The sequence below is a fragment of the Pongo pygmaeus genome, chromosome 15, assembly GCF_028885625.2.
Source record: "Pongo pygmaeus isolate AG05252 chromosome 15, NHGRI_mPonPyg2-v2.0_pri, whole genome shotgun sequence".
NCBI classification, from domain to species: domain Eukaryota; kingdom Metazoa; phylum Chordata; class Mammalia; order Primates; family Hominidae; genus Pongo; species Pongo pygmaeus.
This window is the reverse complement of record NC_072388.2, coordinates 60,045,063-60,070,407: the sequence shown is the minus strand read 5'-3', so window position 1 is coordinate 60,070,407 and position 25,345 is coordinate 60,045,063. Positions and strand designations below refer to the sequence as shown.

Sequence of the window (25,345 nt, the reverse complement as noted above, 5' to 3'; positions counted from 1 at the left end):
GTCAGGGAAGGGTTCCTTGAAGAAGCAAATAGCAGAGAGATCAGCTCATTCAGAGCTCCCGAGAAGACAGATGGGTTGGCCTGTTTGGGAACCAAAAGCACCCTACGTGGCTGGAGCTGAGGAAGGTGAGGGGAGAGTGGCTGAAATGAGCTTGCAAAGGTGGTCACACTGACCAGACTGGTAGATCATACGAAAGCCTTGGACATTATCTATGGGCCACTGGACGCCTCTGAAGGCTGTTAAGCAGAGCCAAGGTAAGATGAGGATTTGTGTTTTAAAATACCTCTAAAAAATAAAAAAAATAAAATACCTCTCTGGGGACAGACAAGGTGGCTCACACCTATAAACCCAACACTTTGGGAGGCTGAGGCAGGAGTACTGCTTGAGCCCAGGAGTTCGAGACCAGCCTTGGCAACATGGCAAGACTGTCTCTACAAAAAATAAAAACTAAAAAAATTAGCTGGATGTGGTGGCATGTGCCTGTAGTCCCATTTTATTTTTTTTTAGTAAAATAAAATATCTCTCTGGGGAGTGGACTGGAACAAACAGCACGAGTGTGGGGAGACCAGTTTATGAAGCTAATGCCAAAGTCCAGAGGTGAGAAGATGGTGGCCAGGACTCAGGTGGTAGTGATGGAGATGAAGATAAATAGATGAATTCAAGAAGCGTTTCAGAAGTAGAACTGACTGGTCTTGATGACAGATTGAAGGGAATGAGAAAGAGGACAGTATCAAGGATGACTTGCAGAATCTGGCTTGAGCAACTGTGTGGACTAGGGAGCTATTAGGGAGTTAAGAAACGGCATGAGACAAGGTGCGGTGGCTCATGCTTGTAATCCCAGCACTTCGGGAGGACAAGGTGGGGGGATGGCTTAAGCCCAGGAGTTTGAGACCAGCCTGCGCGACATAGGGAGACTCTCATCTCTAACAAAAAAAAAAAACAAAAAAAAACAAAAAAAAAAACTTTTTAAAATTAGCCAGGGCACGTGCCTGTGGTCTCAGGGGAAGCCAAGGTAGGAGGGTCACTTGAGCCTAGAGACCAGCCTGGGCAACATAGTAAGGACTCGTTTCTACAAAAAAATATAAAAATTAGCCAGGCGTGGTGGCAGGTGCCTGTAGTCTCAGCTACTCGGATGCTGAGGCAGGAGGATCACTTGAGCCTGAGAGGTTGAGACTGTAGTGACCCATGATCATGCTACTGCACTCCAGCCTGGATGACAGAGTGGGATCCTGTCTCAAAAAAAGAAAGAAACATGGCAAGAGGAGATTGGGGCAGGGGTAAAGAGTTGGGGGTGGGAGGGGAGGATGAAGAGTTCAATTCAAAACTTATCAAGTTTGATATATCTTGATATATTTAAGCAGAAATCTGAAGTGGGGAATTGGCTATGTGGTTGTGACACTCAGAGGGCCCCTCTTAGCTAAAAACAAATTTGGGAGCCATTGGTATACAGATAGTAATTGAAGCTAGAATAGTGGATCAGACTCTTTATGGGAAGATAGGAAGAGAATGCAACTTGAGAAGAGGACCCAGAACAGAGCCCTCCAGCAATCCAACATTTATAGGTGGAGGAGAAGCAGGCAAGTGGGTTGACAAGCAGTAGCCAGGGAGGTAAGAGAAAAGCAGTAGCCAGGAAGATGTGGTGTCCAGGTATTATGGAAACCAACCAAAAAGTTTTCAAGCAGGGAGGAATTGTCAGCTAGGTCAAATGATGTCAAGAGATTAAGTAGGCAAGGACTAAAGAATGCCACATGGGCTTGGCACTGTGGCTCACGCCTGTAGTCCCAGCACTTTGGGAGGTTGAGGCAAGAGGATCACTTGAGCCCAGGAGTTCAAGACCAGCCTGGGCAACAAAGTGAGACCCTGTTTCTACAAAAATAAATTAAAAAAGAATGGCGTGTGGAGTTGGCATGGACAGGTCCTTAGTAATCTTTCAACAGTTTCAGTAGGGGGTTGTGAGTGGAAGCCTGTTAGGGTAGGTTGAGGTGAAAAGGGCGTGAGAGAGTGAATGTAGACACCCTTTCAAGAGGTTTGGCTGGAATGGGAAGGAGAGTGAGAGCTGAGGAAGAAGATGGAATCACTAGAAGAAGGGCTTGTTTAGAATGGGTAAGCAACACCGAGGAGAGAGATCATAGGGTTCTGAGATTGCAGGAGGGAATGACACCCAAGACATGGCAAGAGCGTGGGCCTTAGTTAAAAAGAAACACCTATGTTGTGGCTCTCAGCCTGCCGCCCAAAATTGCCTGATTGAAGTCACACATTTGACGTGAAGTATTTAAACCCCAAAAGGCTACAGGCAAAATGCAGGCTACCATGGTAATTGTCAAGCTACCCTCTCATTGTCTCACTCAAGCACTTTTTCTCTCCTTCCTTCCCCTCTCATCACCTGTTAGTTTTTCCTCCTCTCCCTGTTCCTCATTTTCTCTTCCTGCAACTGGCTCCCTAAATACAGCCAGGGAAGATGGTCATCCACAGCCCCAGCTTCCTACATTCACAGCTTAATAGCCCCAGCAGAATGAGGATCTTTGCTATCAGCATCTCAAAATTAATCTCCAGGAAAACTCTAATTGTCTCCAGCCTATGTTATGTGACATAAGGTCAGGTAGGGAGCAGCACACAGTACAAGGTCTCTGTAAGAAGGAACTGTCTGCCAGTACCAACTTCTCCTATGTAACAACTTTTATCCAGAGCTGGCCCTGACCCTGAAAGCAGGGGAGCAAGGGGTTCCCTTTCTCTACACATCCCACGCTGATCACTAATGGATTGTATGTGATACAATATAGCAACTATTGCAATATAGATATATCTGTATTATAGGTCCTTTTATAGACTAGAGGGTTTTATTCCATGATCACTATTACTGTTTCTTGTCTTAGTTACACTATAACTTTAGACTTCTCTGTATATAATTCCTAGTACATTATCAAAATGCTTTTTAAATTGATTGGTTGCTTGATTGAATCACTATCATTTTTCTAATTTCTTAAGGAACATTTCACACAACTCTCATTCCATTTAATAGAATTAGAGAATTTAGAGAATAACACAGCCAGGTCAAATGTGACCCCATGTTACTATAAAATGGTACAGGCTTTGAGGGGCAGTTTGACAGTGTACATCAGAAGTTTCAAAGTAAAATGAGTTCTGTGCCTGAAGAACCAGTTGAGCCATAATGGAATGGCTGAGTATATTACAGAATAGCGACTTAATGGAATATGATGTAATTACTAAAATTATATATGATAAACAACATAGAAAAAACAGTAAATAGGCTGGGCACGGTGGTTCACACCTGTAATCCCAGCACTTTGGGAGGCTGAGGCAGGTGGATCACCTGAGGTCAGAAGTTCGAGACCAGCCTGACCAACATGGTGAAACCCCATCTCTACTAAAAATACAAAAATTAGCCGGGTGTGGTGGTGTGTGCCTGTAATCCCAGCTACCCAGGAGGCTGAGGCAGGAAAATAGCTGGAACCCAGGAGGCAAGAGCTGCAGTGAGCCAAGATCGCACCATTGCACTCCAGCCTGGGTGACAGAGCAAGACTCCATCTCAAAAAAAAAAAAAAAAAAATCCAGTAAATAACATTTGAAAACTAGAGTAAGAAATATAAATACGCTAAGAAGTACAAAAAATATGTATACAAAAGGATAAAGAGAAGAATACAACACAGGTAAATGAAAACAATTTTTAGAGCATTGTACAAATAAATGTACTTACTTTAAAGGACTCCGAAGATAAAATAATTAACATAAGGCATTTGATACCTTGCCAGGCACATGGTACACTTCAGCTGTTACCTTGGCTTCTGTATTATAATTTCCTGAGCATCCACCAGCCAACAAAGCACTTGACAAACATTATTCATTTGATCCTCATGACAACCAAATGAAATGTTGTTATTATCTCTATTTCACAAATAAGGAAACCGAGAGTTGAAAGGTTAAGTGAATTGGATCACATAGCTAATACATGGTAGAGCTGAGATTGGACCAATTTTTGGAAAAACAAATGCCTAAGCTCCATCCCAGCATGATTCTAATGGATAGTAGGGTTGAAAACTACCGCTACTACACACTGAATACAAAGGGGAAGACTGAGACTCAGCAAGCAGGATAGAGTGGTTTGCAGGGCAGGGGTCCTAGAAGTGCCTGTCTATATCCATTTCTGAGTATGCAAAGGTACATCTAAATAAGTGGGGCCACAATGTCCTCCTCATGGGACAAAAAGAACAGAAAATGTAAGATATTTCAAAGATATAGTAACATTTCTCAGAATGAAAGAAAAACACTGGTCTCATATTGAAAATGATGCAGTGTATTGGGCAGAACGAGTAAAGAACGACCCACAACTAGAAATATTATTGGGAAGTTTCCAGACTTCATGATGGATAAAGGAAAGATCAACGACTTGGAGGAAGAAACAGAGACAAAGTCAGGGCAGGGTGGCACGGGGGGATGAGATCAGAGAGTGAGGACTTCAGCTAGCCAAAGCGTCCTGACGGCCAGTCTGTTAGCGTGTCAGTGGATGCACAGCTCATGATGAGAGAGAGAATAAAGGGAAGGAAACCCAAAGGGGAAGAGTCCTAAGAAGGCAAGCAGATCCAGGAGACAGGGAGAGCTTCTTGCCCTTCCTCAGGTTTCCCCAAAAGAAGAGCCTTCGATGACTATTTGCCTCAAAAGCCCACTTAAGTAAGACAGATTCCAGGGATTGAGATCAGAACAGAACAGCACAAATAAAGTAATCCTCCCATAAAAGCAGTCAAGTTAGTAACACTTTGTACTGACAACTGCCCAGGCAGCCTGGTGATCAAGAGCAACGACTTCATAAAACATTTCTGCCACTGTTTTCTATCAGGAAAATCGAGTGAGGTTAAATATTTTATGTATGTAAGCAAAACATACAAATCTCTTCTATGGCTAATTTATTTTTTGACATCTCACCTGCTTGAATCTACCCATATTCGAATATTTTCATTTGAAATCCTTTATATTACCTAAGTGCCTTTCTAGCAATAGTGTGAACCCTGGAAAACCTTGCTGCCATTCTATTAAGAAACAGATTTATGACCGCCCAATTATAGTTGTGTAGATTCATACACAATTAAAAAAACTTCATACACAAAAAAAGACTTCATACACAATAAAAAATAACAGATAAATTATTTAGGGGAGCCAAATCTAACTGCATTTAGTCACTGCAAACATTTCTTTGTATCCACTTCTAACACGTAAAACTAGCATGTCACCAAATGAGGCAAAAATATCTTTCCAAACTAAAATAATGTAAGCCTGGGCAAATGGCAAGAACCTATCTCTACAAGAAATTTTAAAAATTAGCTGGGCATGGTGGCACACGCCTGTGGTCCCAGCTACTCAGGAGGCTAAAACGGAAGGATTGTGATGTGGTTTGGCTGTGTCCCCACCCAAATCTCATCTTGAATTCCCACATGTTGTAGGAGGCACCCAGTGGGAGGTGGTTGAATCACGGGGACAGGTCTTTCCCAAGCTGTTCTCATGACAGTGAGTGGGTCTCATGGGATCTGATGGTTATATAAGGGGGAGTTTCCGTACACAAGCTCTGTTTGCCTGCTGCCATCCACGTAAGATGTGACTTGCTTCTCCTTGCCTTCCACCATGATTGTGAGGCGCCCCCAGCCACGTGGAACTATGAGTCCAATTAAACCTTTTTTTTTTTTTTTTTTAAATTGCCCAGTCTCGGGTATGTCTTTATCAACAGCATGAGGACAGACTAATACAGATTGGTTGAGTCTAGGAGGTTGAGGCTGATCACTGACCATGATTACACTACTGTATTCCAGCCTGGGCAACAGAGCAAGACCTTGTCTCAAAATAAAATGATTTAAAATTCTTTAATTCTGAATGCAGAACTTAATATTTTTGACATTTTAAAAAAGGATTAGTGATAGAAGCATGTGAATATAGTTTAAAATAGTAATCATTTTCTCTAAAGCTATTATTAATATAGCTAATGGTCAGGTTGTTCCATTAACTTTTCTCATTTGGTTCTTGTCCATTAACAAGCCAAGTAGTTATTAACTACAAGTCATAACCAAATTATTAAACTGTATGACTTGTGTAAGAAACCTGTGAAAGGAAAATGGCTATTTTGCTGTAATAGCATCGTTCTCTTTACCCTTTACTGGGTTTTCTCTAGGTCTTGGTGGCATTCTCTGGTATACTCAGTGACCATCCAGTCAGTAATTTCATTCTTGTCCTTGGGCATCATAATTGGATTTTTCAAAATCCTTTGGAATTGCCTTTAGGTCATTTATGAAAACCTCTACACACTCTTTTAGCCTTTGAACTGAATAGTTTTTATAGTGATAAAATTTAATACTCAAAATGTTTATTATCAATTCAAATGATCTTAATGTTAAGGTCATTCAGGCCTTCTTAGTTATGTTTTTCATAGCTGTGGGAGGTGGGGGGAGAGTGATATGGTTTGGCTGTGTGCCACCCAGATCGCATCTTGAATTGTAATCCCCACATGCTGTGGGAGGGAGCCAGTGGGAGGTAATTGAATCATGGGGGAAGGTTTTCCCATGCTGTTTGTGATGGTGAATAATCTCACAAGATCTGATGGTTTTATAAAGGGCAGTTCCCCTGCACACACTCTCTTGCCTGCTATAATGTAAGACGTGCCTTTGCTCCTCCTTCACCTTCTGCCATGATTGTGAGGCCTCCCCAGCCATGTGGAACTGTGAGTCCATTAAACCTCTTTTAAAAAAAAAATTACCCATTCTCGGGTATTTCTTCGTAGCAGTATGAAAATGGACTAATACGGAGAGCTTCACTTTAAACTGACTATTTTACCAGGATGTAGCCATAACTATTTACTAGAATAGCCATTGTAGACTTTCTCAATATATTGTTAGTGAAAAAAGCAGGCTATCAAACTGTAATTCATCATGATCCTATTTGGTGTAAAATGTGTATGTGCCAGCCTGGCCAACATGGTGAAACTCCATCTCTACTAAAAATACAAAAATTAGCCAGGCATGGTGGCACATGCCTGTAATCTCAGCTGCTTAGGAAGCTGAAGTACAAGAATCATTTGTTTTGAACACAGAAACTTAGCAAATGTTTATTCAAAATGCTGGACAAGTAAAGTAGGTAAATTAAGGTACTGCTTCTTTTCAGTACTAATTTAATAAAATCCCACTATGTAGTTGATGTGGTTTGCCTCTGTGTCCCCACTCAAATCTCATCCTGACTTATAATACCTACCTGTCGAGGGAGGGACCTGTAATCCCCACATGTCAAGGGACCTGTAATCCCCACATGTCAACCGCCCTGGATCATAGGGGCAGTTTCCCTCATGTTGTTCTCATGATAGTAAGTGAGTTCTTGTGAGATCTGATTATTTTATAAGGGGCTCTTTCTCCTTTGCACACTCTCTCACCTGCTGCCATGTGGGATGAACTTGCTTGCTTCCTCTTCCACCATAATTGTATTAGATTGGTGCAAAAGTAATTGTGTTTTTTGCCATTAAAGGTAAACACAATTACGTTTACAAAAACTATAATTACTTTGCACCAACCTAAATAAGTTTCCTGAGGTCTCCCCAGCCATATGGAAGTGTGAGTCAATTAAACCTCTTTTCTTTATAAATTACCCCGTGTCAGGCAGTTCTTTGTAGCAGTGTGAAAACAGACTAATACAGTAAATTGGTACCAAGAGTGGGGCACTGCTGTAGATACCTGAAAATGTGGAAGTGACTTTGGAACTGGGTAACAGGCAGATGCTGGAACAGTTTGGAGGGCTCAGAAGAAAACAGGAAGACATGGGATAGTTTGGAGTTTCCTAGAGACTTGTTGAATGGTTGGAGCCAAAATGCTGATAGTGATATGGACAATGAAGCCCAGGCTGAGGTGGTCTCAGACGGAGATGAGGAACTTATTGAACACTGGAGCAAAGGTGATTCTTGCTATCCTTTTGCCAAAAGACAGATGGCATTTTGCCTCTGAACTTGAGAGAGATGATCTGAAATTAGAATTTATGTTTAAAAGGGAAGCAGAGCATAAAAGTTTGAAAAATTTGCAGCCTGATGATGCAATAGAAAAGAAAAACCCATTTTCTGGGGAGAAATTCAAGCTGGCTGCAGAAATTTGCATAAGTAACAAGGAGCCAAATGTTAATTGCCAAGACAATGGGGAAAATGTCTCCAGGGCATGTCACAGAGATCTTAGCAGCAGCCCCTCCCACCACAGATCTGGAGGCCTAGAAGGAAAACTTGGTTTCGTGGGCCAGGCCCAGGGCCCTTCTGCTCTGTGCAGACTTGGAACATGGCACCCTGCATCCCATGCACTGCTGCTTCACCTCCAGCCGTGGCTAAAAGGGGCCAACGTACAGCTTAGGCTGTTGCTTCAGAAGGGGCAAGCCGCAAGCCTTGGCAGCTTCCACTTGGCGTTGGGCCTGCAGGTGCACAGAAGTCAATAATTGAGGTTGGAGAACCTCCACCTAGATTTCAGAAGATGTATGGAAATGCCTGGATGTCCAGGCAGAAGTTTGCTGCTAGGGCAGAGCCCTTATGGAGAACCTCTGCTAGGGCAGTGCAAGGGCAAATGTGGGGTTGGAGCCCCCACACAGAGTCCACACTGGGGCACTGCCTAGTGGAGCTGTGAGAAGATGGCTACCATCCTCCAGACCCCAGAATGGTAGATCTACCTACAGCTTGCACCAGGTGCCTGGAAAAGCCACAGGCACTCAACACCAACACCTGGAAAGCAGCCAGGAAGGGGGCTGTACCTTGAAGACCCACAGGGGTGGAGCTGCCCAAGGCCATGGGAGCCCACTCTTTGTATCAGTGTGCCCTGGATGTGAGACATGGAGTCAAAGGAGACCATTTTGGAGCTTTAAGATTTAATGACTGCCCCACTGGATTTTGGACTTGCATGGGGCCTGTAGCCACTTTGTTTTGGCCAATTTTTCCCATTTGGAGTGGGTGTACTTACCGAATGCCTGTACCCCCATTGTATCTTGGAAGGAACTAACTTGTTTTTTATTTTACAGGTTTATAGGTGGAAGGGACTTGCCTTGTCTCAAATGAAACTTTGGACTGTGGACTTTTGAGTTAATGCTGAAATCAGTTAAGACTTTGGAGGACTGTTGGGAAGCCATGATTGGTTTTGAAATGTGAAAAGATATGAGATTTGGGAGGGGCCAGGGATGGAATGATATGGTTTGGCTCTGTGCCCCAACCGAATCTCATCTTGAATTGTAATCCCCATGTGTTTTGTTGAGGGAGAGAAGTGATTGGATCATGGGGGGGGCGGTTCCCTTCATGCTATTCTTGTGATAGTGAGTGAGTTCTCATGAGATCTGATGGTTTTATAAGGGGTTCTTTCCCTTTTGCACTCTCTCTCTTGCCTGCCACCATGTAAGATGTGCCTGTTTCCCCTTCTGCCATGATTGTAAGTTTCCTGAGGCCTCCTCAGACGTATGGAACTGTGAGTCAATTAAGTCTCTTTTCTTTATAAATTTCCCAGTCTTGGGCAGTTCTTTATAGCAATGTGAAGATGGACTAATAAAGTAGTCAACATAATTTTAGTTCTAGAAGCCAGTAGGTAATAGCAAGGTAATTCAGATCTTCCATTCATGACCTTTTGGGGTGGCATGGGGAGTTAGATGATCCAAATATTGGGATTTGACAATATTTGACAAATTTGGGTGATTTTTCTCCTCTCAAGTTTAAGAACCCTAGGCATAGGAGACAATAGCTTTCAAAGACTTTGGTTTGCATCCTCCCAAAATTGCTAGATGGCCTTGGACAAATCATATAATTGCACAGAATTAAATGAGAAACTGAATTTAAAGCACATTGCAAAGCCCTGCAGCATTATATTAATGTCGCTCTGCCTCATCCTGCTGCTCACTTTCCCTTCCATTTGCTTTATCCTTCCTGCCTGCCACAGATCCCCTCCTATTTGCCTCATCCTTTGGCCCCTGCCATAGATCCATGACTATGCAGGGGGCTCAACCCTGCCACATATCCCCTCCTATTTGCCTCATCCTTTGGCCCCTGCCATAGATCCATGACTATGCAGGGGGCTCAACCCTGCCACTTGCAGAGAACCTTCAAATCAGAGGTAATTTTTTTTGAGACAGGGTCTCACTCCTGTCACCTAGGTTGGAGTGCACCGGCACAATCATGGCTCACTGCAGCCTCGACCTCTCAGGCTCAAGTGATCCTGCCACCTCACTTCCTGAATAGCTGAAACTACAGGCTTGTGCCACCACACCCAGCTAATTTTATATTTTTCTGTAGAGGTGGGGTCTCAGTATGTTGCCCAGGCTGGTCTTGAACTCCTGATATTAAGTGATCCTCCCACCTTGGCCTCCCAAAGTACTAGGATTATAGGCATGAGACATGGTGCCCAGCTCAGAGGTAGAATTTTTGACATATTCTTTTAATCCAAATATAATCACTTAAACTGAGATTCTAAATATGCAGGAGGCTGGACGTGATGTCTTATGCCTGTAATCCCAGCATTGTGGGAGGCTGACGCAGGAGGATTGCTTGAGGCCAGGAATTCAAGACCAGTCTGGGCAACATAGTGAGACTCTGTCTCTACAAAAAATTTAAAACTAGGCCCAGTGTGGTGGCACATGCCTGTAGTCCTAGCTCCTCAGGAGGCTGAGGTGGGAGGATCACTTGAGCCCAGCAGTTCGAGGCTGCAGTGAACCGTGTTTGTACCACTGCACTCAAGCCTGGGCAATGGAGCGAGACTCTGTCTCAAAAAATAAATAAAAAATAATATATAACACACACACACATATATGTGGAGGAACACTTGAAAAATAACACAAGTAGCAAGAAAGACAAAAGTGCTCTGGTGAGTATAACAAAAATAAAGGCAGAGGATAAGCTCATGGGTACAATGGGTGTGATAATACAAAAACTACATTGAGTACTAAGATGAAACTTGGGGTTGATACAGGAGAAAGGAAGTCAACAAAGGAATTTTACACATTTCCCTGAGTTACTCATTTTAAGAGGCCGAACAACTTGAAATCAGGAAACACCTGTGCTTGTTAACATTAGTTAGGAAATGACTTTAAAAACTTGGACTCCATTTTAGATAACTGGTGGCAAGTAGTGATATCATTCTAGCATCTATATTTCCATGTAATTGCACAAGCTGTGTTTCTTAGTTTTGGTCCATTTATGTAATAGCAATCAGAGACTCAATGCATTATATTTATAGAATAATTGTTACATATTTTAAGTTTTCAAATTACCTGGGGCCAGACACAGTGGCTCATGCCTGTAATCCCAGCACTCTGGGAGACCAAGGCAGGAGGATAACTTGAAGCCAGGAGTTCAAGACAAGCCTGGGCAACATAGTGAGATCCCCATCTCTACAAAAAAAAATAAAAATTAGCCAGGTGTGCTGATGTGTGCCTGTGGTTCTGACTGTTCAAAAGGCTGAGGTGGGAGGATTGCTTGGGCTCAGGACTTCAAGGTCACAGTAAGCCCTGATTGCACCGCTGCATTCCAGCCTGCGTGACAGAGCGAGACCCTGTCTCACTCAAAAATAATAAAATAAAATTACCTGGCATTTAGCTGCATGTTTGTTTTTGTTCCCATTTATAGTTATTCGAAGATTGTTATAATCACACAGAAATATGGCCATCATTACTTTGAGGTGAAAATAAATGTATAGAATGAATGTTTTATGATAAAAAACAAAAAAACAGCATTGTAATAAGATGGGCCAGACGAACACAGGAAAAATGGGTCCATTTGAAGATGTGCTAGAGAACTCTAGACCAAACCTTTATTTTACAGATGAGGAGCCAGAATCAGAGCTGAGTATCTGCATGTTTTTTATTACACATTCTCTGGGTCTTCAGAATGTAAGCCTAGAGGTTCCCAGAGCGGGTCCTATTCTCAAGTAAATTACTGAATCAATAGGCCTTATCTGATTGATTTAAACAGCATTATTGTTTAGATTGCTTTGATATGGTTTGTTAAACAATAAAGTAAAACATATAAATTATGCTGTTGTTGATGATGTATATCAGCTTTCTTAGAAATACAATGTCTGTGGCAAATTTGTTTCTGGCATTTTCTTTGATGTGCCAGTGAAATTATAACCAGTAGGAAAAAAAAGTTATTTATTGTTGTTGTTTTTATAGTGGAGACCAGAGTCTTGCTATGCTTTCCAGGCTGGTTTTGAACTCCTAGCCTCAGGCGATTTTCCTGCCTCAGCTTCCCAAAGTGCTGGGATTACAGGCACAAGCCACTGCACCCGGCCCTGTTGTTTTTAAGAAAATTACAAGTTAAATCTTGTACCAGTGAACAAGGTTTGTATAGACGATTTTATTGTCTTGAAATTTTATTTTATCTCACTTTAAAAAAATAGAAGCATATTAGAATATACTTTGTTCTATACCCAAATCTTGTGTTAAACTCTTTAAAAATGTCTTTTCAATGTTTGGTAAAACCTGCAATGAGTCATACAGATGTATATTTCACATTAATTATTAATCATCATAATTTAGAAATGTTAATTATAATCATTTAAAGGAACTTCAACAAACTAATGGTTATTGAAGTTAGATTAAGAATATCTATAATCATGAAGACTAGTGGCCTAATACAGTAATGAAAGACAGATCTTTAAATTTAAAAAGGAAAAATGTGATTGTGTGTTTTCATACGTTATTAAGTTGTAGACAATATACCAAAACATACATAAGAGGACATCCACTTATGGCCACAGATAGTAGCTAATGCCAGACACATCCTCCCACTAGAAACAACTAGAAATACACAAGATAACTGATTCTAGACATTTGACAACAAACATTGCAGGGCAGTGATACTTGAGAGAAAGGAAACACAAAGTGATCTGCACGTCCTCTTCAGCTTTCTGTCTGGGGACACCAAGTAGACTAAAAGGAAGTGGAATCCAAGGAAATATGGAAGTCTTGCTGAGCTGAAGAAATCTAGATAAAAGTTTAGAGTAGTTGTCATCCCTGAAATTTGTAAGACAAAATACCAGAAAGAAAGGAGTGTGCAGAAGAAGAGGACAAAGAAGATTTCACAAGCGTTCCTGTGTAGCCCATGTGCAGGATAGGACTTAATGAGGCCTAGCAGAGAATGGTTGCTATGAACAAGAGAACTGGGCCAAGATATCATAGGCTGTGCAGTACTGCAAACACTGGAATACTTTCCCTGCCTAAATGGAGAGACCTTACTAAGCACCTCATCTGTTCAATTGAAATTCTAAAGAGGATACACCTTAGGAGTAAATACCATGCCCCAGACAAAGGGCCATGTTTCAGGACTAAGGATAAAACTGACATAGAATAAATAATAATAATACATAACAAAACAAAGCCTAGCAAGATCAAGAGGATTTTTTAGTAGTTTAATAGCCTGATAGAATAAACCTCAACACCATTTAAAAGAAGATAACATAATCCAGACTCTCTATAACTCCTTTATAACAATATTCAACAGGAGGTTAAAAAATATTGTACCTGTAAAGAAGCAGAAATATGTGACACATAATCAAAATAAGACATGGTCAATAGAAGCAGAATCCAAGATGACCCAAATGTTGGAATTATAAGATGAGGTCTTTAAAACAGCTATTATAAATATATGTAAGGATGCATGGGAAAAGATGAATATGTGATTAAACAGATGAGAATGATCAGCAAAGAAATAAACCAAATGGATATATTAGAAATAAAAAGCAAATATCTGAAATGTAAAATTTATTCGATGGTTAGAGCAGTTGGAGATAGCAAAAGAATGGGTGAATTATCTCTAAGAGAGAGCAATAGAAATTATATAATTTAATAACAGAAAGGAAAAGATTGGAAAAAATATATAAACAGCCTCAGTGAACTCTGGAACAACCCTACAAAGTTAGTATATATATAATTGGAGTCCTAAGGCTAAGCATGGTGGCTCATACCTGTAATCTCAACACTTTGGGAGGCTGAGGCAGGAAGATCACTTGAGCCCAGGAGTTCAAGACCAGCCTGAGCAACACAATGAGACCCCCATCTCTACCAAAAAAAAAAAAAAGCTGGGCATGGTGGCACATGTCTATAGTACTAGCTACTTGGGAGGCTGAGGTGGGAGGATCACTTAAGCCTTGAAGTAAAGGCTGCAGTGAACTCTGATTGTACCACTGTACTCCAGCCCATGCTGGACAGAGTGAGACCCTATCTCTAAAATAAATGATAATAATAATTAGAGTCTCAGTAAAAGAAAGGAAAAAGAAAATGGGGTAGAGTGAAATTTAAAAAAAAATTCTCTAATTTGGTGAAAAACATCAGCCTACAGATTGAAGAATCAACAAACTCCAAGCAGAATAAATACAAAAAATAAAATAAAGAAAGAAAACACACCAGCTACACTGTAGTCAAAAGGTTAAAAACCAAAAATATAGAATAAATGTTGAAACAGAAAAAAAAGTCAATGACATAAGGGGAACAATGCTATGAATCACAGTTGACTTCTTACTAGAAACAGTGGAGGCCAAAAGAAATGGAATGATGTCATTAAAGTACTGAAAAAATAGAGCAACCCAGCTTTTTTTTTTTTTAAGACCTTGTCGGGCTCAGTCGCCTAGACTGGAGTGAAGTGATGCAATCACAGCTCACTGCAGCCTCACCCTCCTAAGCTCAAGTGATCCTCTCACCTCAGCCTCCCAATTAGCTAGGACTACGAGTGTATGCCACTATGTCCAACTAATTCTTTATTTTTTTTTGTAGAGATGGGGTCTCAGCTACGTTGCCCAAACTGTTCTTGAACTCCTGGGTTCAAGCAATCCTCCTGCCTTAGCCTTCCAAAGTTCTGGGATTACGAGTGTGAGCTACCACACCTGGCCAGAATTCTAACATTTTCTCAAAAATGAAAACAAAAAAGACATTTTCTGATAAACAAATGCTGGAAGGATTCATTGTAAACTATATTAAATACTAATAGAAGAATTGGGGGTGGTGGTGGTGATGGAAAATGATAGCAGAGGGAAATCTAAACTAAAGAAAGTAATAAATAGCACCAGAAATGGTAAATATACGTGTAAATATAAAGAACTTTTTTCTTCTAATTTTTTTAAAACAACAGACTATTTAAAGACAAATATATTGTAGGACTCTCAATTCACGTAGAAGTAAAATACATGACAGCAATAACAAAAAAGGACAGAGGGTTTTCTGTGTGTGTGTGTGTGTGTGTGTGTGTGTGTGTGTGTGTGTGTGTGTTTATTTTAAGCAATGCTTTTGGAGAAAGAAAAAAAGGACAGAGTTAACAAAATTGTACTATTGTAAGATTCTTACATTTCACATGAAGTAGTACAATATTAACTCTAAACAGACTGTTAAGGTTGTGCTGACTACTATGGTAGTCAGTAGCCACAAGTGACTAAATTTAAACTTAACTTAATTAAAAATAAATAAAATTTAAATTTCAGTCTTCAGTTGTACTAGCCATATTTCAAGGTATCAACAGTCACATGTAGCCAGTGTCTACCATATAGGAAAGATACAGAACATTTTCACTACTAAAGAACATTTAGTTGGAGAATGCTGCCCTAGAGCAACCATAAAAAAATATATACAGACATATAACTTTAAAATCAATCAATGAATTAGAATACTAAGAATATTGTATAAACCAAAATAAATCCATGAAGGAGGAAATGAGAAACAAACAAAAAATGAGACAAGCAGAAAACAAATAGCAAGGTGATAGACTTAAATCCTACCAAATCAATAATTATATTAAATATAAATGAACTAAACAGTCCAAAGAAAAGAAAAAGATTGCAAGGATGAATAAAAAGCAAGATTCAAGTAAGAGCTTTGGCATGAGATGCAATGCATTTTAAAGATCCAGATAGAGTGAAAGTAAAAGGAAGGGAAAACATAGACCAAGCAAATCTAAGAAACCTGGTATTGATATACTATTATTATACAAAACAAACTTCAAGTCAAAAAGAATTATCAAAGTTGAAGAGTGACATTCCTTAATGAAAAATGGTCATTTCATCATGAAGACATAAAAAATATAAATGTTTATGTGACTAAGAAGCTTCAAGTATAAGACGCGAGATATGAAAATTAAAGGAACAGGCCCAGCACAGTGGCTCATGCCTATAATCCCAGAACTTTGGGAGGCCAAGGTGGGAGGAATGCTCAAGCCCAGGAGTTCGAGACCAGCCTGGGCAACATAGTGAGATCCTGTCTCTACAAAAAAATGTTAAAATTAGGTGGGCATGGTGGTAGACATCTGTAGTTGTAGCCTCTGTAGCTACTCGAGAGGCTGGGGCAGGAGGATTGTTTGAACCCAGGAAGTCAAGGCTGCAATGAGCTGTGATCATGCCACTGCACTCCAGCCTGGATGACAGAGTGAGACCCTGTCTCAAAAAAAGAAAAAAAAATTGGAGGAACAAATATACAAATCTATAATCACAGTTGAACATTTTTAATTCACCTATGTGTACTTTGTAGAACTAGACATAAATATGTGAATATAAATGATTTGAACACTATCAACCAACTTGACCTAATTGATAAATAGAGAATACTTCACCTAGTATCTGCAGAATAAACATGATTTTCAAGTGCACATGGACTAGTTACCAAGATAGATCACGTGCTGAAATATAAAATGTGGCTTAATAAATTTCAAAGGATTGAAAAATACAGAATATGCTCTCTAAACATAACAGAATGAAATTAGAAATCAATAACAATAAGATATCTCAAAACTCCCAAATATTTGGAAGTCCCACAACATAGTTCTAAATAACTGAGTTAAAGAAGAAATCACAGTAAATTTAGAATATATTTTAGCCTGAATAATAATTTTAAAAATCAAAATTTGTGGATGTTCCATAGAGAGCAGGTCTATGCAAACCTACCCCCCAAAATTAAGGTAGCTGAGATGTTGAAGAAAGAGGCTGACAAATCCATTTTCTCAGAAAGAAACCTTTAATAGGAACTTAGGAACAGAAGCCATGTCTAGGGCAGCCATGAGACAAGATGGTGGATCCCCACACTTTCCCCCAACCCGGACCCAGGGCTTATATGCCATAAAGAAAGGGTATACTGCTTCAGAAGGAATGTGTAAAACAACTGAAGTGGACCCCTTTGGGAAACGCAAGAATGCTATATGCTTCACAGCCTATAATTTGCTTAAGGCAGGATTTATGGTAAGTATATGCTTACATTTTATGCCACAGATCATATAGTTATTAATAGAATAATAAGGAAATACTGTGCATAACATTATGCCAATAAACTCAACAACTTAAATAAATTGGACACATTTCTTGAAAAACACAACATGTAAAAATCTGACACAAGAAGAAACAGAAAATCTGAATAGCCCTGTCTCTGTTAAATAAATAGACCAGGGAAAACTCTGTGGTGATAGAAACCAGGTCAGTGGTTGCCTATGTAGAATGTCAACTGAAAGAGAACATGAGAGAACTCTTGGGAATGATGAAAAAAATTCTATATCATAAACTTTTTGTGGTAGTTACAAGGGTGTATCATTTGGTAAATCCATAAAATTTTGCCTTTAAGATATATACTTCTTTTTGAGACAGGATCTCATTCTGTCACCAAGGCTGGAGTGCAATGGTGCAATCACAGCTCACTGCAGCCTTGAACTCCCAGACTCAAGTGATCCTCCCACCTCAGCCTCCTGAGTAGCTGGGACTACAGGCACACACTACCACACCCAACTAATTTTGTATTTTTTGTAGAGCGAAGGTCTCACCATGTTGACCAGGCTTGTCTCCAACTACTGAGCTCAAGCAATCCTCCCGCCTTAGCCTCCCAAAGTGTTAGGATTATAGGCATGAGCCTCAGTGCCTGAACAGATGTGTACATTTCACTGTATGTACACATTACCTTAATCGAGCATAAGTTGCATGCCAAAAACTATGACATAAACACAAAATGTGAAACATTCTGACATTTTAAATCTTAAATATAATTGAAGTAAAAAAGTCCCATGAGATATCTTAGGTAAGATATATGCTAAAATGCAAAACATATCCTATAACTTTATTTGAAAAATGTTTATTTTCCTTCTGAATAAAAGTTCCAAAGTTCAAACCCAATCATATTTATTTCAGTGATGATAATAATGACTGTACTGATTCATCCTTCCAGATTTAGCTTGTGAACCTTCTTCAGTGTAGTTTTTCTGGAACCACCATGATGAAGTAGAGTCATTGTCTGGGGTAAATACCTGAGGTTCATTCTCTCATGCCAGGAAATCAAGGACGTGGACACACAAGAAGTGGGTTTAAGAGCAGAAGTTTAATAGGCGAAAGAAAGAGAAAAGAGAATCTCTCTCCTGCAGAGAGAGCAGGGTGCCTGAGTGGGTCTTCCGGTCCCATGGTGAAGTACACAGGTTTTATAGACTGGCTTGAGGAGGTGGTGTCTGATTTACATAGGGCCCAAAGATCGGTTGGACCAGGTATGATGTTTACATAACAGGAGAAGAAGCTGACCACCCCACCCTAATCTTTTATTCTGCAAATGGATTTTCTACCTTGCCAGTGCCACATTTTCTGTTCTTTACCATTCATGAGGTTGACAAAAGGGAAGATGGAACTGCCATGCTGAACGTGCCTAGCCCCCAGGTAGCCTTTTCTTATTGTCACAGCTGCCAGCCATTCACCCGTGCAAGCTTCCAGCTTTCTTATCTGTCTGCAGCTCGATTTTTCAGGCTGCTTTTTGTTAGAAAAGGAAGGATTTGGGGGCTGCTTTTCATTAAAAGGAAAACCTTACCAAGGACTTCCTTACCCTCACTATCTGCCTAAATATTTCTCTTTAACTCCTATATCAATGAGGATTTAAATTCTCCCTCTGTTCCCTTGTCTCCCAGTATACATCTCCCTTACAGCACCTGTATACTGTGTTCTGATGGTCTAAATATAGTTATTCTCCTCTACCCCACATTGTGATCTTTGAACATAAGACTGTGCTTTTATCTCATTTTCCCAGTGCCTGTCATATTGCCAGGCTTAGCAGGTGCTCAATAAATGCTGTTTCATCAAGTGGTTGAATGATAGTCATATGGAGATTCTTTCAGTCAGAATATACTATTGGTCTTGAGAAGATGATTTAAACATTTTTCCCTTTGAATTTGATTCCCTTCCTGTTACATGTTATCTAAGAAAACACATCCTACAGAAGTATTCCAAAACCCCTGAGAAAGAAAACACACAACAAAACAAAAAGATTAGATAGCAGATACTGAATGAAATGCTAAAAAATGCTCCAGTTCAATATTAAATGAAAAATGGAAAAGATAAAGGAAAACTATATTATGAGATAAAGTGAAGTAGACAAATGAGACTTTGGACATACACTCACAGGCTTTGGATTATAAGAGAAAGAAAAACTTACATATGGGGAAAGGATCTTTGCAATGGAATTACTTCCCAAAAGGTGAGACAGTATTCAAACTGATGAAAAATATTGTTTGTCCTTTGAAATGTTTATTTTAAAATAGGTTTTATAATAATGCATAGGTTTATGATCACATTTTCTTATATCAAATAACAATACAGTTTGTTAACTTCTGTAGCTATGTTCTAATTGCAGAGCTCTAGTTTGATTTTAGGTTGGGGGGGTGTATTCAAAAATATATAAGCTGAACTGAGGCTTTGCTTGTCCCAAAAAAAGGTCTCATGGGAGATGAAAGTGGAGTTGAAAACCTGAAAGGCAAAAGGTTGCAAGTTTACTGCAAGGTTTTGAGACAAGGATGCTGTGGTACTATTACAGTAGATAGTTAATCAGGTATGAGCAGGGCAGAAGAGGGCTCCTCCTGCCCCACCAGGAATGTCAGGCCAACATCAAGTGATGGTCAGGTGGTTGTTACACTGTTTCTCTAAAATAATAATTGGTCACAGGTGGCCCCAGGGGAAGGCAGTCTCCCAGTAGAAAAAACCTGAAAGTTGTGATCCTCAGCTTCCCGATAAGATCTCAGGAGTTGGGCGAGTGGGCTCAAGCATGTGCATTAGGAGGCAACATGGCAGACTTTAACTGGTATATATGACCTTCTAGGAATTTTTGACTGGTAAGGTAAGAACGCCTCAGGTGAGCATGCATACAACTCCAATAAACACACTGAGCATGCAGCCCCTCCCAGGCACTGGCTGGCCATTGCACATGCAGACACTTCTTCAGTGTAATCTTTCTGGAAACACCATGAGGGTTTAAATTCTCCCGCCCTGTACGCATGTCCCCCAGTATACATCTCCCTTACGGCACCTATACACTGTGTTCTGATGGTGTAAATAAAGTTATTCTCCTTTACCCTACAGTATGTGATCTTTGAACATAAGATAGTGCTTTTATCTCAGCCCAACCCAAGGGAAGAATCAAGGGAGAAGCGACACCAGACCCCAGAAGCATGCCAACATATAAAACCCCAAGTCAAAAGGTAAAACCATGCACGTGCTCTCTCAGGGCGCCCACTTGGCCCTCTTCCAAGTGTACTTCCTTTCATTCTTGCTATAAAGCTTTTTAATAAACTTTCACTCCTCCTCTAAAACTTGCCTTGCACTATCTTTCTGCTTTATGCCCCTTGGTCAAATTATTTCTTCTGAGGAGGCAAGAATTGAGGTTGCTGCAGACCCAGAGGGATTCACTGCTGGTAACAGTAAAAAGCAGGAAAAAAAGAGTTTTGGTAAAAACAAAAACAAAAAAACTACCCTCTTATTCTCAGATATCTACATACTGAAACAGGGCCACATGACAAAGTTTTATTAAATAGATACCAGTATCCTCAATTAAAATAATGAAAATGTGTTTCACATTTCTAGAGTTAAGGCTGGCACCTCAGATAATTTGTAATTTGTAAATGAATATGTATCTTATTTGTTTTCTCCATCATGTTGTAGATTAGGGATTGTGATGTGGAGCTGCACTTCCTGGTTCCAAATCCTGGCTCCTCCCCTCATCCCTGGGTAAGCTGAGGGATGAGAGCAAGAGAAGGTTGATCCTGACTCTCAGATCTCTGCATGGGGCATGTCACTGATGACGGTGGCATTCCCTGAGAGAGGGAACACTAAGTTTGAAGTTGGGCATAGTGAGCACTATTTTGGATGAGTTAAGTTTAGAAGTGCCTGAAGACATCCAAGTGGAAGAAGTGGCTGCAAGGACTGAAGATACAGACTGGGAAACATTAACACCATCAAGGAACTGGAGTCCTGGGCACAGGTGAGACTGCTCAGGGGGAGTTGTAGAAGGAGAGGACACAAGGCCTCAGGCAGAGCTCTGGAGTGGAGGGGGTGTACAGTAGGAGGGAAGGCTGGAGATTAAGGGGAACAAAGAGATTGTTGGTGTATCAAGGGCTGTGCTATGTAGGGGACAAAGTCTGGGGATGAAATGTCAGTAACATCATTTTCCATTAGCTGATTAAAGATGAGAGTAATAAAGCTAGCTCCTGGGATTGAAAGCCAATTAATTTTATTCTTTTCTAGAGTTAAGACTAGCACTTCAGATGATTTGTAATTTGTAAATGAATTTGCGTCCTATTTGTAAGCAAATGCTCTGGTGATAAGGACCTACAAATGAGAGAACACACTAGACCAGGGATCCCCAACCCCCAGGCCACGGACAGTTAACAGTCCCGTGGCCAGTTAGGAACCCAGCCACACAGCAGGAGGTGAGCAGCGGGCGAGCCAGCATACCCCCTGAACTCCACTTCCCGTCAGATCAGTGGCAGCACTACATTCTCACAGGAGCACAAACCCTATCCTGAACAGTGCATTTAAGGGATCTAGGTCACACATTCCTTATGAGAATCTAATATCTAATTATCTGAGGTAGAACAGTTTCATCCTGAAACCATCCCCTCCCCTTCCATGAAAAAATTGTTTCCCATGAAACCAGTTCCTAGTGCCAAAAAGGTTGGAGACCACTGCAGCAGACAAATACGAGTTCACCAACATTCTTAGAAAATCAGCAGCATAATGCTCTGAAGTGGAGGTGAAGGAACTGTATTCTCTCATTTGACTCAGGAGCCCCAGGCCCAAGTCTAAGTTTGAGAGGGATTATTCTTGTGTCATATAGAAAGGAACAGTTTCTGTATGCAAGGTAAGTTTCATATGAGACTGTGGAATTACATTCTGGATTTCTCCTTAATAAACTATAAAATTGGCAAATTTTATATGAAAAATAAAATGTTTCTACCCCGATTGAAACCATAGCATGAAAATATTAACTAATGCACGTTACTTTCTTCTGCATAGCCTAGCATTTGAATGCCAAGTGCTTTCCATATTTGAGATGCACAGGGCCATCTAATGGTCACAAACCATAAGCCAAAAGAAGAAGAAAGGGAATCAGAACTGAAATAATAATAAAATAGTAAAATCTAATACATTACAAGCTTCAAAATTGCATGGTTAACTGCCCTTGCCTACAAAAATTTTATCTTTGCCTTAGTCATTGTCATGTGAGTTACAATCATGTGAGTTACAAATGATCATATTGCATAGATAACTACAGATCACATTTTAAATTAAAATAATTCATGACAAACCTGAAACCATAACTTATATGCACTTTAAAACCTTCTACTTTCACTCTTCAATCACCTGAAACTATAATACATAGGGTTCCTCATGCGTATACACTATTCCCACAGAAACAAAATCATTAGAAATACCTTGGATGAAATAATATGTTTAACTAGGATAATTTTTTAAAGGGAGGGTAAGATTAGGGGGATAGATAAAAGGATATTATCTTGAGGTCTACAAGTTTAGCAGATGGCCAGTCTTCTGCATGGAAAATGACTATTCTAACCATTCTCCCTGCAGCCCTTCAAGACAGAGGAGATTATGGGGCTACTGAACGTATCTTGGACTTTAGAGAAAGTGAAGCTGAGCTGAGATCCACTGGTTCTGTTTTGGAAAGATGCACCCCGTGGCATGACCTTCACCGCTCAGTTCTGGGGTCAAAGGAATTTTCCATTGCTCACACTGCCACCCAACTCTGCGGGCATAAGTGTGGAAGTGGTACAGCACACATGGAGAAGGGATGGGAGGAGCAGGGGTGTGTATCAGCTTAGCAGATCCCCCGAGGAGCTGCCAAACTTGCTACCCCAAGAACAATGCCTCCTAGACAATGCCTCATAGCTCTGTGACCTCTTCAAGATTAAGTCTCTTTGATCTCAGCCCTTCTGAAGTGGTTTGAACCATATTCTATACAAAATTGGTAACTCCCCCATAAGAATTGCTTTTTAAATATCCTGCTCTATTTGAAAAAGGAATTTTAAAAATAAAGTTTACCCTTTTACTCTCTCCCAGCAAATGAGATATTCAAAACAACAAAAATTCCTCTAAAATGTTATGATATGGAAACTGGTATTTTACTGATTTGTCTTTTCCACTTGGCTTCAAGTTCTTTGGGGAATGAAGATCATATCAATCCCTAGTTGACTGCTTCAGGCACAACTGCAAATGTTTCTTGAACGAACTTCTAGGCTTACCTGAATTCTAAGGGGGATTTCCACCATAATGGGAAAGCCACAAGCAAAGCAGCAAAGGGTTTTAAAAAAAGGGTGAAAATGTAAGTTATTTTTCAGGGGGTTATCAGTTTATATGGAGAGCATTCGAAACAATGATTTCCACAAATTGGCAACAACAGTAACAGCCATACTAAGCCCTTGCTTTCTTTACTTCCTCTTGGTCTAGAATATGCTGCAAAGGGAGAAGAAGGAAGACGTGTGGTATGGAATCACCTATGGATAAGGTTGAGAACCATGGGCTAGATGCTATGGAGACCAACGTATCACTTACTAGGCTTTACTTTGTGCCAGGCACTGGATTTGGCATTACCCCATTTAAGCCTCACTACCATCCTTCATGTTAATATTCCACGTTGCCGCTCAGGAGAAACAAATTTTTTTCTTAAATTCAAGTAACCTGAGGTCCCATATTTAGTAAGAGGCAGAGGAGTTAGATGTGTCAATAGCTAAATTACATGGCTCTGTCCTCTAGCTGGCCAGGGACTGACAACATCAGTATCACCTGGTGACTCTCCCAGGGGAGATGTTTTTAAAAATCTTTTCCAGTAATTCTGTGCAACATGGCAGTCTGAAACCAGTCTTTCAGAACCTGGAAGGTCTTTAGAGACCACAGGACTCTCTTTGAAATTTTTTCTTTTGAATTTTTTTTAAATACAGAATCCTTTTTCATATTCTCTGTTTATAAAACAACTGCATGTCAATTACATTATTTTTTAGAAGATAGGTACAACAGTCAGGCATGGTGGCTCATGCCTGTAATCAATCACAACACTTTGGGAGGCCGAGGCAGGTGGATCATTTGAGGCTGGAAGTTGGAGACCAGCCTGGCCAACATGGCAAAACCTGTCTCTACTAAAAATATAAAAAATTAGCCTGGAGTAGTGCATGTTCCAGCTACTCGAGAGGCTGAGGCATGAAAATCGCTTGAACTCGGGAGGTGCAGGTTGCAGTGAGCCAAGATCACACCACTGCACTCCAGCCTGGGCAACAGAGCAAGACTCTGTCTTGACAGCAACAAAAAAAGAAGATAGGTATAGGAATTAAAAAGAAAGCAAATAATTACTGGTAGCCTGACCACTAAGAGATATATACTGATTTTTTTTGTGGGGGGTGCATCTCCTTGAGGCCTTTTTCTATGTTTATGTTCAAACACATTTGTAACAACAATGAATAAAAAACGTATAATATTCAATGACTTTTTATTCGGTCTTCAGTGTATTAATGATATCTTATTATGACAGTAAACAGGTCTGCAACAATATATTCAATGCTCATCTTATATTCCATCAATAAATCTACTATCACAGTTAAAAGATTTTTATTCGTGACTTGGATGAAGGGTTATATTGATCACATGCTTGGGTGACACAAGGCTAACATACTAGATATAAAGAATCAGAACATAAATAATATTAATAAATGAGAATTATGATCCTAAATCAACATAAAATTTAAATAAAAATCTAAAACTTCAAGGCCGGGCACGGAGGCTCACGTCTGTAATCCCAACACTTTGGGAGGCCGAGGCGGGCAGATCACGAGGTCAGGAGATTGAGACCATCCTGGCTAACACGGCGAAACCCCATCTCTACTAAAAATAAGAAAAATTAGCTGGGCGTGGTGGCAGGCACCTGTAGTCCCAGCTACTCGGGAGGGTGAGGCAGGAGAATGGCGTGAACCCAGGAGGCAGAGCTTGCAGTGAGCCCAGATCACGCCACTGCACTCCAGCCTGGGCGACAGAGCAAGACTCCGTCTCAAAAAAAAAAAAAAAATATATATATATATATACACACA

The 25,345-nt window shown here is 40.3% G+C and overlaps 1 long non-coding RNA gene across 2 annotated transcripts in view; it reads left to right on the top strand.

Moving 5' to 3' along the window:
* LOC129013334 (uncharacterized) overlaps nucleotides 1-24,746 on the top strand; it is a 28,250-nt gene extending 3,504 nt beyond the window's left edge. The window contains exons 1-3 of one of the 2 annotated variants that reach the window (XR_008493830.2): nucleotides 20,291-20,455; nucleotides 20,916-21,234; nucleotides 22,842-24,741. This is a non-coding gene — a long non-coding RNA (uncharacterized LOC129013334). Of the gene's footprint in view, nucleotides 1-20,290; nucleotides 20,456-20,915; nucleotides 21,235-22,841 lie in introns of those variants that run through there. The other variant, XR_008493829.2, reaches the window with a different exon arrangement.
* Nucleotides 24,747-25,345: the final 599 nt, after the last annotated feature.